Raw genomic sequence first — 13,005 nt, 5'->3', positions numbered from 1 at the left:
ACAGGGTACAATCTTGCAAGTACCACAAGGCTCGGTGGGGAGGATCAACCACGGGAATGGCAGAAGAGTATATGGTCCATCAAGACTTCCCCAAAGATTAAAGATTTCCTTTGGCGAGTTGCTAAGAAAGCCATTCCGGTCAGTGCCAATCTAGAGACTCGAGGCCTTCCGGCCTTCCCATGTAAACGATGCGGTGGGATAGAAGATGACCTCCATACATTTCTATTATGCCCTTTCGCCCATGAGGTGTGGACGCTGGTTCCTATCTCACTGCAACCTCAGGTGTTAATACCTTCTTTCCACCATGTTTTGAAGATATGCCCACAATCAACTTGCTTGCCACCTGTGGGACTCATATACCCACTATGGCCATGGATCTTATGGCGACTTTGGAAGGCTAGAAACTTGCTGGTCTTTGAAAATAGGCAGGTAACGGCTCAGGAGGTGATCACGAGGGCTGTGCAAGATGCAAAGGAATGGCAATCAGCTCAGGATGTTGGTGCTTCATCGGCACGAAACCTCTCGGCAGGGCCCCCGGCGCCACCATCCTTCGAGAATGAGAAGCTAGTGTGCTATGTTGACGCAGCTTGGGATGCATCTACACGGAACTGTGGCTTTGCAGGAATATTCAAAGGGAGCGAGCAAGGCAAGATCCAGAGCTTTAAAGACTCAAGGAGGTATGTGGAGTCAGCTCTGATTGCTGAAGCTCTGGCGATTCGGAAAGCGGTTCTGGAAGCATTCATGTCCGATGTGGACTCCCTGCTGGTGTTATCTGACTCACAGACGTTGGTGAAGCTACTCAAGACTAAGGGGTCGAGGACGGAACTTAGCAATATCCTCACCGATATTTACTGCTTTGGCAGCCGGTTAAAGGCCTGCTCCTTTTATCACATTTCTCGTGTATGTAACGTTGAGGCCGACTCAGTGGCAAAGTCGGTGCTTGTATCTCTAAACTCATCCCTCCCTAGTGGAGGTTAAACTTTTCTTAATGCAATGAAATCGTAGTTTGACCAAAAAAAAAAAATTGTTAACGAAGCGGTCAAAATTCCGTCGCAAATCCAGACTGTTTCCTTGTAGTTATCAGTTTCAAGTTTCAAATGCATTATCAGTTCGTTTGGCTCTGAAGTAATAATTTCTCTCTTTTTAAGTAATAGCATAACCTAGTAAACTTTGAACAAAAAAGTATAACCTATTAATTAAACTACAAAAATATATTTAATTATCCAATAATAATTTATTTAAAAATATATTTTACTATGTATTGTGTTTGTTGGATATGGAATATCAAGAACTTTATACTGTTGGATGGACTATCAATAACTTTCGCATTATGAAATTATGTTAACATGTAAATGGATGATTATAACATTAGTTTTAATGTTGACTTGACTTCATCCCTTGATCTCGACCTTTAGGGCTTGCACACACACACAATGACAATGATCGTATATGCTTAACTTGTATTAATACATTTTGTGGTTTAGGTATTATTTGAACTTATAATATACATATGAAAATAGACATGAAAAAAATTCTCATAGCGAAAGTTCCAGCTGAAATTGTTTTACTATTAGGACAAGACGACTTGTTTTCACTTTCGCGAAACTTTTCTTGATATCATAGATAGCAACATACTAGTATTATCTAGCTAGCATTGCAACATGTGTATAAGAACCTTTGCATTTACTGTTCCATGAAGCCATTACATATGTGAATTTGGCAATATATATGGCCTCTGCAATGGCTGCATAAGTCAGCTGCTCTTGAACCTAGGCTCAAGCTATAACTACATTATTCGTTGACTGTTACCGCTAACTAACCACATGTACAACTATATATTACATGCACATACCATAGCATAAGAAATCCATGTTCTGGTGGTCTTGGTCTCTTGGAACCGGCTAAATTAGCAAAAAAAATTAACCAAGTTAAAGATCCCTTGTATATTATTTGAGAGTTGATTTGGCATGAATTTTGAAAGAAAATGATGATATGACATGCTAACAATAATGACATGGTTTGAAGTTAATTATGACATAGACATTTACATTTAAGGTTGATTTATATTTTTGGTAAATTCTTACAAATATGGTAATAAACCATAGATCATTATTAATATAACAATAAATAACATAATAAAAGAAATATAAAGATAATAATATTTTTCAATTTTTCAATTATTATTTAGTTTTATCTTTCATACTTATATCATTGTTATTATTAAAAATCTTTTTCAAAATTTTATGCAGACTTTTTGAAATTGTAATTTTCTAATAACAATGCCATTAGTTTCTTTTTAACATCAACAAATTTTAAAATATTATTTAGTTTTACGCTTTGATTTTATATACCTCACAAAATTTCTCATAATTTTATATAATTTGATTTTATATATTTTAACCAAAATAAATATTTTTTTGTTTAAAAAAATTATAATTTAAATATATACGTATATATTATTAAATATAATTTTGAATCTAATTATTTGTTTTATCTTAATTTTTACATAGAATTAAATTATAAATTAAATATTGTAAGAAAATAATAAAATCTAAAAATAAACAAATTTATATTTTAAATATAATTTAAATATATTTTTTTTTTATTTTTGCACATGGTACAGGAAAACACCTAGTTATTAAAAACAAAATGTCGATGGTGGCTGAAATGGTTGAATAATTTTAGTTTATTAAAAAAAAATTAAGAGTTTAACCCCTCCCACCATCTTTGTTTGATTAAAAATTCTGATAACTAACATTATAAAGTGTGTGATTTGAGATGTTATTGTGGGAACAATTTACAACTTTGCCATTGACATCAATACCTCAACCACCATGAACTACCAAATGGAGAGTGTTAATGCCCTAAAGTTTCGATTTTTTCTCATCCTTTCTCATTTCATATCCACACAAACCACATATCTTACACTTTCTCTCAAAATTCATAAAAAAAAACTAAAGATTTTAATTACAAATTATGTAAGGTTCATAAGCTCACGATTCTTAGTGATTAACGAGTAGGTAGCTGTTGTGGTGAAGTTCTGGGTGATTGGAGAAACCACGCAAGTCATCTCACGAGTTCAAAGTATGAAATCGCGAACTACATTTTATTTTTCAGATCTGTTCGACGAAGAAGACTTCTGGTCAATGCATAGGTTAGTTTTGCAATTGACCTTTTGTCTGTTTTTAATAGAAGACTTCCTAGAAGTCTTCTAACTTTCCTTTGTAAATAAAATTTTTCGAAATTCCCAGAGAAGACTTCTTTAAAAGTTTTCTCGGATAAACATATTACTTTTAAATTTGACCAAAGTTGGTCAGAAATTTGACTTTTTGTAGAAGACTTCTAAAGAAGTCTTTGTGGAGAAAACTTCTACAAAAGTCTTCTGAAAGTCTTCCCTAAGTCTTCTGAAAGTCTTCCCTAAGTCTTCTCAATGCCGTAAGATGTCTGCGTGGGTTACTTTTGCAATTGAAAATTAATAGTAAAACATTTAATATCAATGAGAAGACTTTTAAAGAAGTTTTCTCTGGAAATTTTTACAAAAATCAATTTCAAAAGTAAGCCAATATTTACAAAGGAATACTTCTGAAGATGTCTTCTGTAGAATAGACTTCTTAAGAAGTCTTCATTCGTAAATTTGTAATTGCAAAAATGACCTAAATAGAAGAACTCTTTTGAAGTATACACAGAGCAGACTTCTTTTGAAATCTTCCGTGGATGACTTCAAAAGAAGTATTCTACGTAAATCTTCATTAAACTTCAAGTTTATCCAAAATTAAAATGAATTTTAAATATCTTCTTACTAATTCATGTTTATTAGTCAATAATAGGACTACAGAGTCGAATTTATAACTTAATTGGTGATAATTATGAAGTTACAAACATTGATGTTTAATAATGTTTCTAGCTAAACGGAGAAGTCTTCTATAAGTCTTCATCGTAGAAGACTTGTAGAAGACTTCATAAGAAGTCTTCTCTGATGATTTTGTTTTATTAAGTTGATGTTATGTGTTTGTGTTGTTTTCTTCATAAGAAACAATTTTTAACTTCCATGAGATTTAAAATTTCAACTTTCACTTAAAATTCAATTTTGATCTTTTGTGAATTTGACTAAGGTTTCTTGAGAAGTCTTCTCTCTTAGTTTTAAAAAATTTTACTAAGTTTTTATGTTGTTGTGTTTTGTTATGTGTGGGTAGAATGATTAAAAAAATTTTGGTATGTTGCATCGATAAATTTAATGAAGTCAAGTACTTTTGGCAAAACATAAACATATTTACCGTTCTTTTGATTAACATCTCTTAAAGTTTACAAAATAATTCACAACTAAAATATTACACATACAAATCATAAAAAGACCATAAAGAAATTTATTACACAGCTAGATATTATTCATCAACATAGATAAGTTTGGACTCCACTTCACATCATCTCTTTGTACGACTTTGGGCAGACGACTTTGAAAGACTTTCTGAAGACTTCGTCGGAAGTCTTCTAGCATAAAATACATTAGAAGATTTCCCAAGAAGTCTTCCGAGAGTCTTCCAAGAATTATCCCAGAAGTCGTCCAAAATCTGTCTCAGATCTGAAAAATCTGCATATTCAAAAGCATTCAAATGACTTCAAAATAGAGAAGACTTCAAAAATAAATTTTTAGATAATAAATAAAACTGTCACATTAGGTTGGATCTATAATTTTTTAGAATCTAATATATAAAACACGCAAAATGCATATCCAAAATTTATACTACTTTAGGCAGAAGACTTCGGAAGACTTCCTGAAGACTTCGTGCGAAGTCTTCTAGCATAAAATGCATTAGAAGACTTTCTAAGAAGGCTTCTGAGAAGTCTTCCGAGATTCTTCTGAGAAGTCTTTCAAAGTCTCTCAGATCTAGAAAAACCTGCAAATTCAAAAACATTCAAATGACTTCAAAACAGAGAACAACTTCAAAAATGAAAATTGTATGCTTACAAAATAAACAAAACAGTCACACTATGTTGAATTTATAACTTTTTAGAATTTAACATATAAACACACACATAAATTCATATCAAAAATTTAGAGATCTACCTTTGAAAGAGTGAAAGATGAGAATCATGTAATGAAAAACCTGTAAAAAGAAGGTAAATTAGTAAGAAGACATAAGAAAAAGTGAGAAATGGATATAAAGTTTGGTGTTTTAATGTTCAATGAGATTAGAAAGAGGTTGGAGAGTTTTAGAGTGAGAAACATTACATTTTTGTTGCAGTCATTTGAGAGGAAGAAAGAAAATGTGTAAATTTTCTTTATATATGGAGACAAAAATTTCAATTAGGTTAAATATTTTTGACCCAGAAGACTTCTGGAAGACTTATGGAAGACTCATGGAAGACTTATGTAAGACTCATGAAAGACTTATGGAAGACTTTGATTTAGGCGGGAAACCTTAATTATTCCAAAATTTAGGCGGAAACCCTAAATTTTACTTAAATTTAGGCGAGATGTGTTGGAAGACTTCTTTTTAAGTTTTTTGTGAGTCTTATAGACCCTAAAATCAAATAACTATGCAATAAAACATTTCTAAACTTTAAAAAACTTAGAAAGTGTTTAAATCAAATTATTATATAGTTACTAAACATATATAGGTCAATTTGAAAAAGAAAAAAAAATGAAGATAAAATTTCAAATCTAACCCTAAAGATACCAACAATACTATAACATATGTTACCAAACCCTAAACCAATGACTCATGAGCCAAACTACATTCACTCATCTATGTTGAAAATAATTCAATTTCAGATAAACTAAATTTACATCATTGAAAAATGTTTATTGTTACATGATTTCAAATTTTAACCCATGAAAATATTTTTTATAAAAATTTTAAATTATTTTCAAGATCTAATCCATAAGAAGACTTTATATGGAAGACTTATGGAAGACTCCTGGAAGACTTCTGAAAGACACTTGGAAAACTTATGGAAGACTTTGATTTAGGCGGGAAAACTAAATTATTCCAAAATTTTAGGTGGAAACTATAAATTCTATTAAAATTTAGGCGGGATGTGTCTGAAGACTTCTTTTTAAGTTTTTTGTGAGTTTTCCAGATCCTAAAATCAACTAACTATGCAAAAAACACTTTCTTAAACTTAAAAATAAAAATTAGAAAGTGTTTAAATCAAGTTATTAGATAGTTAATAAAAATATATGGGTCAATTTGAAAAAGAGAAAAATGAAGGTAAGATTTCAGAATCTAACCCTAAAGATACATACAATACTATAACATATGTTACCAAACCCTAAACCAATGACTCATGAGTCAATATACATTCACTTATCTATGTTGAAAATAATTTAATTTCCGATGAACTAAATTTACATCATTGAGAAATGTTTATTATTACATGATTTCAATTTTTTACCCATCAAAATATTTTTTATAAAATTATAAAACTATTTTTAAGATCTACTGAACGAGAAAACTTACAAAGAAGTCATCATAGAGAAGACTTACAAAGAAGTCATCATAGAGAAGACTTACAAAAGAGTCTTCTCTAACGGAGAGTTATAATGGCAACACTACAATAAAACAGCGGTATTCTGACGGACATTCCGACTGAAAATGAAATCCTCGGAATATCCCGAGGAATTTCTGAGGAAATTCCGAGGAAACACAAAATTGGGTTTCCTCAGAATTTCCTCGGAATATACCGACGGAATTCCGAGGAAATATCAATCCGTCGGAATATTCCGAGGAAATTCCGAGGAAAAATGGGTTCCTCGGAAAAAACCGATGAATTCCGAGGAAATATTATAGCCGTTGGAGACCCGTTGGGGGATTTTACAAAATTCCAAGGAAATTCCGACGAACTAGCCTTTTCCGTCTGAATTTCCTCGGTCTGTCGGCAGGATTAAAACTATAAATACAAGCACTCCTCTTCCTCTTCATTCACTCCATATCTTCATCCTCCCTCTTACTCTATTTACACACGAATTTGATTCATAAAAAATATGTCTTCTTCAAATTATTTTCGTTCTTGGATCGATTGACCTCATTTGGATCCGAACACGAGATTGCTTACGGAAGAATACCAACGAGATATAACCGAATTCATGGGGTTAGTTCACCGACAACCGGAAGAAAAAACAGGTATGTTAAGATGTCCTTGCTCTAATTGTAAAAATAGAAAGGTTATTAAAGAGTGAGATGTTTGGACTCATCTATATTTGAGTGGGTTTACACGAGGTTACAAAATTTGGTATCATCATGGGGAAACTGATTATGAACATGGTAGTACTAGCGAACCTCAGCCAGCGGTTAGATTAGAAGAACCAATTAGAACGGATGTATATTATGGTGTAGGTACTGAGCATATGGTAAATGATCATTTTAGAGGGGAAGATTACCCAATGCAGAAGCTAGGAGATTTTATGATATGTTGGATGCTGGAAAGCAACCATTGTACGAAGGTTGCAGAGATGGTCATTCAGCTTTATCATCTGCTACAAGATTGATGGGCATTAAAACAAATTATAATTTGGCTGAAGACTGTGTGGATGCGATTGCTGATTTTGTAAAAGGTATTCTACCCGAGGATAATATAGCTCCTGGTTCATACTACGAGGTTCAGAAACTCGTAGCTGGTCTTGGTTTATCGTATCAGGTAATAGATGTATGCAGCGACAACTGCATGATTTATTGGAGGGCGGATGAACAGCGGGTTACATGCAAATTTTGTGGAAAGCCTCGTTATAAAGATACGAGTGGAAGAGTTCCAGTGCCATATAAAAGGATGTGGTATTTACCTTTGACGGAAAGGTTGCAGAGGTTGTATCTGTCTGAACGCACAGCGCAACCAATGAGATGGCATGCGGAGCACTCAACAGATGGTGAGATCAGACATCCTTCAGATGCAAAAGCGTGGAAGCATTTCCAATCAAAGTATCCCGACTTTGCGTATGAGAGAAGAAATGTCTACCTTGGATTATGTACTGATGGTTTCAGTCCGTTTGGCAAGAGTGGAAGACAGTATTCTCTATGGCCCGTCATTCTTACACCATACAACCTACCCCCAAACTTGTGCTTGCGACGAGAGTTTTTGTTTCTCTCGATTCTCGTTCCCGGACTAGAGCATCCTAAGAGATCACTTGATGTGTTTCTTCAGCCACTAATATATGAGTTGCAACAACTATGGGCTCAAGGTGCTAAAACATACGATGTTTCGTGTAAAGAAAACTTTCAAATGCGGGCAGTACTAATGTGGACAATAAGTGATTTTCCAGCATATGGTATGTTGTCTGGATGGACAACGCATGGAAGGCTATCATGTCCATATTGTCAAGATAACACTGATGCTTTCCAACTAAAACACGGAAGGAAAACACGTTGGTTTGACCGTCACAGGAGATTCCTACCACTTGATCATCCATATCGTAGGAGTAGGAATTTGTTTACGAAGAACAAGAGGGTGTTTGACAGTCCACCTCCGGAAATTTGTGGGAAAGATTTGAAGATACAACTAAGAGATTTTGGTGCAGAAAGGACGCCAGACGTCGGTGGACATGAGCGTTTTCCGGTAGATGCTGTTGGAGAACTACATAACTGGCACACAAAAAGTATTTTCTGGGATCTGCCATACTGGGAGGATCATCTGCTAAGGCATAATTTAGATGTCATGCATATTGAAAAGAACTTTTTTGACAATCTCATGAACACGATCCTTAATGTTCAAGGTAAAACAAAGGATAATTTGAAGTCAAGACTGGATTTAGTCGATATATGTGCTCGTTCAGAACTTCATGTTGATGAGAATGGTAGGGCTCCTTTTCCCATATACAAACTTGATGCAGTGGGAAAAGATGCGTTCTTTGATTGGATTTCAAACAATGTGGAATTTCCAGACGGTTACGCATCAAATTTTCGTAACTGTATCGACAAAAAGGAAGGAAAGTTTACTGGCTTGAAAAGCCACGATTGCCATGTAATGATGCAGCGCCTCCTTCCGTTCGCCTTCAAGGAACTATTACCACAAAATGTTCATGAAGCAATTGCAGGGATAAGTGGTTTCTTCCGCGATTTATGCACGAGATCAGTGACTCTTGAAGGTATTGAAAATTTGAAGACTAACATAGCCGTGATTCAGTGCAACCTTGAGAAGATATTTCCTCCCTCATTTTTTGATGTTATGGAGCATCTTGTTATTCACCTGGCAAGAGAATTGGAACTTGGTGGTCCTGTGCAGTATAGATGGATGTATCTGTATGAGCGGTATATGTTCCATTTGAAGAAGATGGTGAAAAATTTAAGTAGGGTGGAAGGTTCTATAGTCGCACAGATGATCAATGAAGAAACTTCAAACTTTGCCGAGTACTACTTTCCAGCAGAAGTTCAGACCAAAAACAGAAGACCTGCTCGGCATGATGATAGAGGCGAACGGGCAACATATCATGTTACGGTTCCAGACATTTTCACAGACGTTGGACGACTTAGCGGAAAACCAAAGGACCGTCGACTTACTGAGCAGGAGCGCAGTCATTTGCAAACATATTTGCTCACCAACTGCGAAGACGTTCTACAATATGAGAGGTAAATAAATGAGCTTACAAATTTTTATTTTAACAAGTTGAAATTTAAATCTTAATTAATTACATTATTGTCATCATATACAGGATTTTCATGGCAGAAAAGCGGTTCGAGTATAGATACGCCACAGAGGACGAACTAGAAAAAATGAAGCAGAGAGAATTTACTGGATGGATGTTTACTTATGTGAGTGCTTTAAACAAATTAAAATATATTTTATCACATATTTATACTAATTCACATTTATTGATATAACATATATATATGTGCTATTAATAGGTGTCTGCTGGTTTGGCCAGAGGTGAAACATTTGACGATTGGATACGTGAGATGGTCGTTGGACCAAACTTTGTTGTGAAGTCATATCCGAGATTTTGTACTCGAGGATATGCATTCACAACTCAGAAGAGGAGACGTTCGAGTACGACTTATGATGCTGGCGTTTGTTCTGCATCAGGAGATGATGTATACTACGGACACATACATGAGATTTTGGAAATCAAGTATTTGGGCATGGTTGGATTGCGCTGTACTGTTTTCTATTGTGATTGGCACGACAACACTCCAGATCGAGGTGTGAGAACAGATGCATTTGGTGTTACATCAGTAAATTCGAGGCGAAAGCTGCAATATTATGATCCTTTCATTCTTGCTTCTCAGGCCGATCAGGTAATTAAATGTTAATTATTCAGAATGATTCATCATCATGTGTATTAATTTATAATTTTTCTAAATGTTACAGGTTTGTTATATCAAGTACCCCCGGGTAAGGAACAGAGATGATCCATGGGTTACTGTTACAAGACTCAACCCGAGAGGCCGAGTTCAGGGAAGTTCTGAGCTGGAAGACCCACTACAACCAAGCACATCCGGCAACTTAAGTGCAGCAGAAGATTTAGCTGGAGTTGGCCTTGTTGTCGATTTAACCGACTTTGGAGAGGAAGCCGTCGTTCACGTAGAGGATGAACCAGTGATTGGAGAGTTTCACCAAGATCCAGATTCAGATTCATCTGGTGATGATGACTCGGAAACAGGCTACCATTGATTTTTTTTTTTTTTTTTTAAGAAATACCGAGGAAATTCCGAGGAACACTTGATATAACCTCTTTCCTCTAATATTAGTTATTTGGTTTATCTAGCAAGGCAAAGCTGAATACGAATTAAAAACTACTCAAAACACAACCAAATAAAACAAAGAAACCATGTAAAAGAAATACAGACTCATAATTAAGAAAAAAAAAACTAAGTTCAAAATTAACAGAAAATAAGACCATAAAACGTTAAAATAGAAAAGAAAATAAAATAGCGCGGTTGGAAATCAAATGGCAATACTGGCATGTGATAGCTCCTACTCCTCGTCTCCTGCTCCAGATGTTCCTGCATCGTTGGGTCTCTTGGACCTCTTTCTTACCCTGTGTGTACCACTCGAACCCGAACCAGAGCTTGATGGAGAGTTGTCCCGATGAACTACATCATCCTTTTGGCAACGACACGGCCTGATACGTGAAATGGCAGCCCAGATCTTGTGTAGCATGTCGTTGTTTGTCTTTATGCTCTGATCTCTCCAATGTTGTTGCTGGCGCGAAGTGGCGTTCGGTGGAAGCTCTTGCAGCTTGTACTGGCTGGAGTCTGATGGGATTAGCTGATGGGGTTGTGAATCATCTGGAATGGCTTTTGCAGCCTCATCTTCTCCTTCTTCATCAACCACGGCCTTGCCTTTGGTCTGATATTTTGGCGTGAAGAAAGATGGCTTGTCTACTAGTGCGGTAGCAAGGGGGTAGGAACTCAACTGCAGCCTCTGAAAGTAGAGCAGTCAGGCCGATCTGAGGCAGGTGGCAGTAGAGTGTTTTCTTCTCTCGGTCCTGGAATACGTAGACGTAAGGACCATCCCGATCGATCCTCGAGTGGGGACCAGCTATGAACTCCTTACTTACAAGATTTTTAACATCCAGGTAGTTCCAAGCAATGTTGTTCGATCTGTCCAGTGCTACCTGCTGGTTCTCGCAGTCTACACCCACATGTCTAAGGATCCGAGTAATCACTGCACCAAATCCACATGCATTGCTCTTGGATTTGGTTACTTTCCCCTTGTATCCTGCTAAGTTTGCGGCCAGCACCGCTCCCATGTTGAAGGCAGTAGCAGGTGGGAATGTAGAGTTTCCAAATGCCGGTAGCAAATGCCTCACACCTTGGTACAGGAGGCACAACTCCCATTGCGTGGCTGATGCGGCTGTGGTTGTCCGGTATAGCAATGAGCCAATGAGGCGTGTGGCATATCTCAGTACTGGGCTCCGGATAAGTGACTCCTTTGCCTGAGAAGATCTATAAACCCCTGTGCCAATCGTTTCCCAGAAGTTCAACAGCTCTGAAGTCCAATACAGACCAGATGTCCTCTCCCCTGCACTCAATCCAAATAGTCCGCAGAGGTGTGTGAAAGATATCTTAAAGTATACTTTCTGCACTACGAATGCCAGAAAACCTTCCTGATGGCTATCATCGGGACGGCTGACGTATGCGGATGCTATGAACTGGCGTACCAACTCCGGATAAGTGGGTTCGTTGAGGTTGCATAGTTGGCCTAGATCCATGTTCTGGAACAGCCCTTCAATGTCTGATTTGATTCCCAATATTGTCATCGTCTCAGGACATGCTAGTTGTGTAGCCGGAACGGCTACCTTCTTCATGTTGTTGTAGTGGGTGGTATCAGACTTATCCCACTTCTTTGGCCTTTGATTCTCTCGCTGAGACGAACCCTCTTCTTGTGTGTTCTTCTTTGCTGATGTTTTCGTGAGCTTCATTCTCTACAAAATAGAATCATTGCTCTCAACATGGTTATAATCAATTAAGAACTCAAAGCAACATGAAAATGAAAGGCGAAATCGAATTGTGATAAAAAAAACAAATTGAAAAAAATTCTCAATCCCTAAGTCATCTCAAATCCTGTTCCAAACTCGTTGATCACAGACAATTGTGTTCTATTCCATGTTTAAACATCTGTTTCATGCATATTTGATCAAGGAATCAACACGGAAATAAGAAATTCACAAAACCCAAAAAATTGCTCAAGAACACGATTTCAGAATGTGGAGATTCGCGGAGTATACCTGTCTTAGGGTGAAAACGAGTGTAGGAATCAGGTAGAGCTCGAAAACTCAAGGGGAATAGAGCCCAAAATTGTACAAATCGGATGATTATAGAGAGAGAAAGGGGGGGGCGAATTATAGGGGAAATCGGAGGGGATGAGAGTTCTGAGGTTTAGATCCAAAAAAGGTCGGGTTTTGCCTTATAAATCTGTTTCCCGCACACGCATCGATCGATTCGTTTTTGAACAAAAACGGATCGATCGATCACATTCTTACGCTTTGGTCCATCTTAGTGATCGATCGATCCGTTTTTGGACATATATCCATCGATCGATCCGTTTATAAAAAAACTTACAAGATTTTCC

Source organism: Brassica napus, chromosome C6 (assembly GCF_020379485.1).
Source record: "Brassica napus cultivar Da-Ae chromosome C6, Da-Ae, whole genome shotgun sequence".
Lineage (NCBI taxonomy): Eukaryota > Viridiplantae > Streptophyta > Magnoliopsida > Brassicales > Brassicaceae > Brassica > Brassica napus.
The sequence above is the reverse complement of the archived record's forward strand: the minus strand, read 5'-3'. Positions refer to the sequence as shown.